Here is a 6014-nt window from a genome sequence, read left to right as displayed (position 1 = left end):
TTTTTTTTTTTTTTTTTTTTTTTGGATTAAGTCCAAGACAAAGGTAGAGACAGTTCCTGGGTAAGGGCAGTTTTCTTTTATGTAGTACATTTGTTCAGACGTCAGGTACAGAAAACAAATTTAATGGATTGATATAGTGAGATTCAGGGTAATTGATTTTGAAAGAAAGTCAATATGATAATTTCATAATATTCTGTATAGGTTAATACACAATTATTTTATATTAAATATCAATATGCCATTTTCTTTAATTTTCTTGATTTATTTAAAATATTTATGAATATTAAAGAAAAAAAGTACTTCTTTAGATGTTCCTTTTTTTATTAATCACATTGTTCAAATAAATTTTTGTAGTTTATTTGAATCCTCACTTGTATGAGATGATACAAGATGATATAACCAGACTTTGTTGTTATTCGAGTAAATCTGAATTATTATTTATCTTTCTTTTAGAGTGTTCTAACACCTCATATGTTAGAGCAATTTTCTTGCTATTTTTGTTTCAATATACATGTCTACAGATTTATTTTGTGTGATATTTGAAGTGAGTAAAATAGGTTGAATTTGTAGCCCTAAAAATATATTTTCTGTTAGTATGTATTATGATTGAAACTCTTTATTTGCAAACAAAGAGCATTTGCTCATGGTATGTTATAAAGTAGAATACGGGGACAGAAGAGATAAAATACATAATCATAATTATATTTAATAAAGTATTATTAAACAGAAATAAGAAGGATATACCCAAGAGTATAGTAATATTTTGGAATTGACTTTTTAAAAATGATTTAAAGAAAGGATGCATTATGTGTAATGCTGTTTATGGTGGAAGTTGTCCAGGTTCTTGGCATCTTGAACAAAAATTAGACAAAATACACAAACAAAGCAAGAAAGGAATGAAGGGTTTTATTGAAAATGAAAGTACAGGGCGGTTGTGGTGGCTCACGCCTGTAATCTCAACATTTTTGGAGGCTGACATGGGAGTATCACCTGAGGTCACGAGTTCAACACCAGCCTGGCCAACATGGCAAAACCCCATCTCTACAAAAATACAAAAATTAGCCAGGCATGGTGGTATGTGACTGTAATATCAGCTACTGAGGAGGTTGAGGCAGGAGAATCACTTGAACCTGGGAGGCAGATATTGCAGTGAGCCTAGATCATGCCATTGCACTCCAGCCTGGGTGACAGAGTGAGACTCTGTCTCAAAAAAAAAAAAATAAAATAAAATAAAAGAAAATGAAAGTACACTCCACAGTGTGGGAGCAGGCTTAAGCATAGGGGCTCAAAGGCCCTGTTACAGAGTTTTTGCGAATCTAAATACCCTCTACTTGGGGTACACCCTATGTCAATGAAGAGAAAGTAAAGTTACAAAGGCATTTATGGTGTATGCCTTATAGAGAAGATATTTCCTGTTACAGCTGAAGTGTGAATTGGCCTTATGTTCCCTGCCTCCAGACCTTATTTTCCTACCTCTTATCCCCCCAAGAGATGCAATTCCCAGAAATCTTTATGAGAGGCAGACAAACTAATGGTCTTTTTTTCTGTAACTGCTTCATGCTGTTTTGAGGAGTAGTCCCTACCTATTTGGGATTACAGAACTCTCACCCTATTCTGTCTAGTGGAGGCAGGGTAACTTCTTGATGGCCATGGGCAGTGTCTTCACCTGGAACTGGCTGGAACCTTTGTTGCATGATCAGCTGAAGCTTGATGGTTTCTAGGAGAAAGGAAATGAATTTAGTTAAAATATGTAATGCGTACTTCAGGGGATGGATACCTATGCTGTCAGAAATGTTTGTTTTGTAAGAAATCAAACATATATCTCAGTCCTGGGCCCAGTACAAACATTCCTCCATATATCTCAGTCCTGGGCCCAGTGCAAACATTCCTCCATATATCTCAGTCCTGGGCCCAGTACAAACATTCCTCCATTTGTCTCAACTTCCTGGGCCCAGTACAAACATTCCTCCATTTGTCTCAACTTTAGAAAAACACCACCTGGAGAGTCCCCGATAAGGTCACAACCGTTTGTGGAGTGGTTTTACTGAAAGCGCGGGAACCAATAAAAAAACTGCTAAATGTATAACTTAAAATGTTAACCAATTGTAATGCTGTAACCAAAAGAATTCCCTTGTTCCTCTGTAACCTTACATATCCTGTTTACATCGGGCTATAAAAAGCGAGCACATGCATCGTTCGGGGCCCTCTTGTATGCTGTATAGCAGAGGGACCAAGTTCGAACTTGCAGTAAAGATCCTTGCCGCTTGGCTTTGACTCTGGACTCTGGTGGTCTTCTTCGGGGAATAAATGGTCTGGGCATAACAGTTTTAGAGATTTGCAGGATAAAAAAAACCTGGTCTATCCTAGAATCTATGTATTCATTTAAAGTCTTAGCATGAGCTATTCCATTTTTGTTTGGTTTGATTTGTTGGGGCCTAGTGCATGAGCCTAGTCCAAAACAATGGCCTTGCAGAATTTTGTTTAAAAAAGTCCTCCTTTTTGGTCAAGTCCTCACTCAGGTGAGAGCGTGACCAAAACCTAATGCCTTAGTGCCACTATCAGTTACCATAATTTTGGATTTCCAGTCTCAGCACCTCACTTACATTTTATGGTGTCTTCATGGTTGCACATTTCTTTCAGCTCCTGTTATTCTAGTTGAAGAGAGACCATATGGCATTCTAGAGAGAGCTGCATGCAAACATTTAAAACCTTTGAGAGAATACAGAACACCAGGGAGACTATTATCATAACTATTGGGAGGATAACACCAAGAGTTCAGAGTATACTCCTTACCCGAGGTCTCCATAAACCAGACTTCATAAAATCAAACAGATTAAAGAATGAGCTAGATAAAGAGTTTACTCACTTGACTAAGCAATTTCTTCATCAATACCCTACCACGGAATCTCTATAGTCTTTATTTGATGTGTCTCTCCATAGACCACAAGTGCCAGAAGTTGGACAGATACTTCTCTGTTCAGCCAATTCTCTCATTTAGCATAACTTTCATAAAAGAATTTAAAGTTTGTTGTTAACTGTAGCCTTTACAGTAGAATTTGCTATAGAGCCTGTCATGAGGGATACATTTCTAATCATTGCTTCTTTTACTTTAAACCATGGAAAAAAGACCTAACTGATGATGCCCTTTTAGAAGACTGAAGGGTTTTTGACAATGTTCTCTTTAACCCATGATGTGCATTAAGAGGAGTGAACCAATGTTTTTGACTGATTATGAGGCCACATATAAAGGTTTCTTACCTACATTGTGCCTTCATCTTTTATCTATCAAGTAAAAGATTATCCATGCATAAGGCTGGCTGCAAACTCCTTCACAAATAAAAGTACACCCCACTAGTGCACATAACAGACTTCCACTTCCACTTCCATTGTTCATAGAGGCATAGGCATAAAAAAATTTCAAAGCTAAGAGTTTCATGACAGTAGAAGTCTTAATCTGTGAACTTGGGAAACACTCTTCACATCAAGGATGCCATCGTCTTCTTGGGAGAAACTTTCCTGGTTATCTTTACCTCAAGGGTTCCAATGGGTGCACAGCTCCAAGAGCATGGAGGAACCCTTCTCAGTTGTGAGATTATGAAACCAAAATTGAAGGTCTTGAAGTTTTATTGCAGTGTTAATGGGAGGGACAATCTTTCTCTGGTATTTCCAGAAGATTCAAACCATAAAAGGCTTTCTTCATTTCGTGAAAATACATTGTAGCATAATAATTTACTGTTATAACATCAGCCCTCTTGCAGGAGAAAGCTTTAATACAACCAGAAAACATTCATTGAAAATAACAATTGAATGAAATCCCTTTATAAAATGTTTAAGTGGTCGACCAGGTGACCAAATGTACCTGAAGCTTTAAGTGTTTTCCCAGGAGTGTGGAATCAAGCATTGGTTATAAACTGCTTTAAACAATTTAATGTTTAATAATGTGAAACAACTTAATGNACAATAACTTGACATAATAATTATAATTATGATTTATAGCATATATTTAGACGTTAGAATTTTAGAAATCCCATACAATTTTGAAATATATGTCGTATTATTCACAAAAAATATAACCTAAAGAAGATAGAGCATCATTTTGGCAATCCCAAGTACCTAAACATGTCAAATAATCCTGTTTACCTCTCTTTTCTGGACACTTCAGGGGCTCTCTGAGGTATTGGAAAAAACAGGTGCCAGAGAAGTCAGTTTTGAAACTGAAGTTTGATTTTGGGAATGCCAGATTTCCATAAGTTATTTGTTTTGCCAAAATGATGACTCGGAAACTTTAAAGAACAAAAACCTTTTATAACCCTTTGAATATAGTCAACATGTTCACACAAACAACCTCTTCTGCAAGATTAATTTCCATAATTTTCCACCACTCCTTTGAACCTTCAGCTTTCCCTATCTAACTTAAAACAACCCTTTATTGCTAGGGAAATTTTACATTTCCATGCCTTCTTATAATCTTTTACTAGAAAAGAACATTTTACTGTTTTTACACACCTTGCATGTAAATCTAATTCTAATAGTCTTAATTGCATGTTATACTGGTGAGGCTTAGCAATTTTAACTTTAATGTAAAATTTATTAAGTTACGTTCTGATAAGGTCTGACTATGTCCAGCATAGCTAGTGTGTGGCCAACTCCAAAAGTCCCCGGGCCTTATCTAGATGGAAAAATGGCAAGTTAAACAATTTTCCAAAGCCGAAGAAGCAGCTTATAACCTTAAAGTATTTAGCAAACCTAATACTTGAACATAATTTAGACTACATGTTTACATTTTGAAGACAATTTTATTTTACCAATAATTTTGAAAACTGTATTTCCCAAAGATTACTAAAGTTGTGTGAATTAAAGGCATTGCATTTCCTATTTTTCTGACAAAATATTTTATTTAAGCTGTTATTATTATTAAACCAATTAATTAAAACCTTGCAGAAGAGATAAATGGTGGTTTTTACTTTATATTTAACCAGTTTGAAAGAGGCCAGAGACAGCCTGGTAAGAAATTCTTACCCTTTTGCTGGCATTCTAGGTTCCTGGGTTCTCTCCCTAAGCAGCTCTGGCAACCCTGCTGACCCTGGTTTACTGTATGCAAACAAACACACTGCCTTGAATTAAGAATATTCATAGATAGTTACAAATTCTGGAGAAACTAGGCAGAGAGAGAAATATGACTCAAATTCTATTTGTGAGAGTACACTCAACACATTTAAAGTATCAGGAAGCCTAAAATCCAAAAAGTTAGTGTAAGAATAAAAAGCTGGTGTGTTCCATTCATTCCTGCAGGGTTGACAAGGTAGCTTAGGAATTCCAGATAAATTGAATGCATAATGACTTGCTGGAAATGCACAGGAACACAGAACTGAATAAAAGCCTTCCATTAGGAACTAAAAAAAAAAAAACAAACAAAACAAAACATGATTTTTATATAGAGAGATACACAAGCAAAGTCAGAGGAGAATGAACAGCAAATAAATGAAAACTAGAAGCAAAAATGAATAAACAAAAAACAATCCTAAATTTTCATACTCAATTTTACCCTGGAAGCTGCATTGTTACCTAGGGGCCCCCAAGAAACCACATAATGAATATTTTATTCCTGATACACAATTCAATACCCTTAAGTTCACTAATACCATTATACATTCTGTGCAATAAAGAAATCCATGTTAGGCACATGACCAATAAGTAATTTAGCACTAGCCACACAAAACAGTAAACATAGTGTGAAGCAATGCAAGCATGTATGTGAAATTTAGCTTTACGCTAAATTTAGCTTCATGCTTAACTATATTAAAATACAACTGCCAAACTGACAATGCAATTTTTACAATATTTCTTGTTTTACTGTAATCAAGACTAAGAGCTTTAACTATGAAAATGTTAATTAGCCAAATGTCTGTAATTCTCTATCAGGTTTTAAAGAATATTTTATTATTTAAGATTTCCCCACATTTTTCTTTTCTTTCTGTTTTTTTTTTTTTTTTTTTTTTTTTTTTTTTTTTTTT

General features: G+C 35.0%; 1 long non-coding RNA gene across 1 annotated transcript in view; it reads right to left on the bottom strand.

Annotated features, from left to right (window-relative positions):
* LOC108523704 (uncharacterized) overlaps positions 1 to 6014 on the bottom strand; it is a 10229-nt gene that overhangs the window by 616 nt on the left and 3599 nt on the right. The window contains exons 3-5 of the long non-coding RNA XR_001883873.1: positions 5020 to 5091; positions 2604 to 2709; positions 1609 to 1717 (exon numbers count right to left, since the gene is read on the bottom strand). This is a non-coding gene — a long non-coding RNA (uncharacterized LOC108523704). The remainder of the gene's footprint in view (positions 1 to 1608; positions 1718 to 2603; positions 2710 to 5019; positions 5092 to 6014) is intronic.

This window comes from Rhinopithecus bieti, unplaced genomic scaffold (genome assembly GCF_001698545.2).
Source record: "Rhinopithecus bieti isolate Rb0 unplaced genomic scaffold, ASM169854v2 scaffold_75164, whole genome shotgun sequence".
Classification (NCBI taxonomy): domain Eukaryota; kingdom Metazoa; phylum Chordata; class Mammalia; order Primates; family Cercopithecidae; genus Rhinopithecus; species Rhinopithecus bieti.
This window is presented reverse-complemented; position numbering and strand designations above follow the sequence as displayed.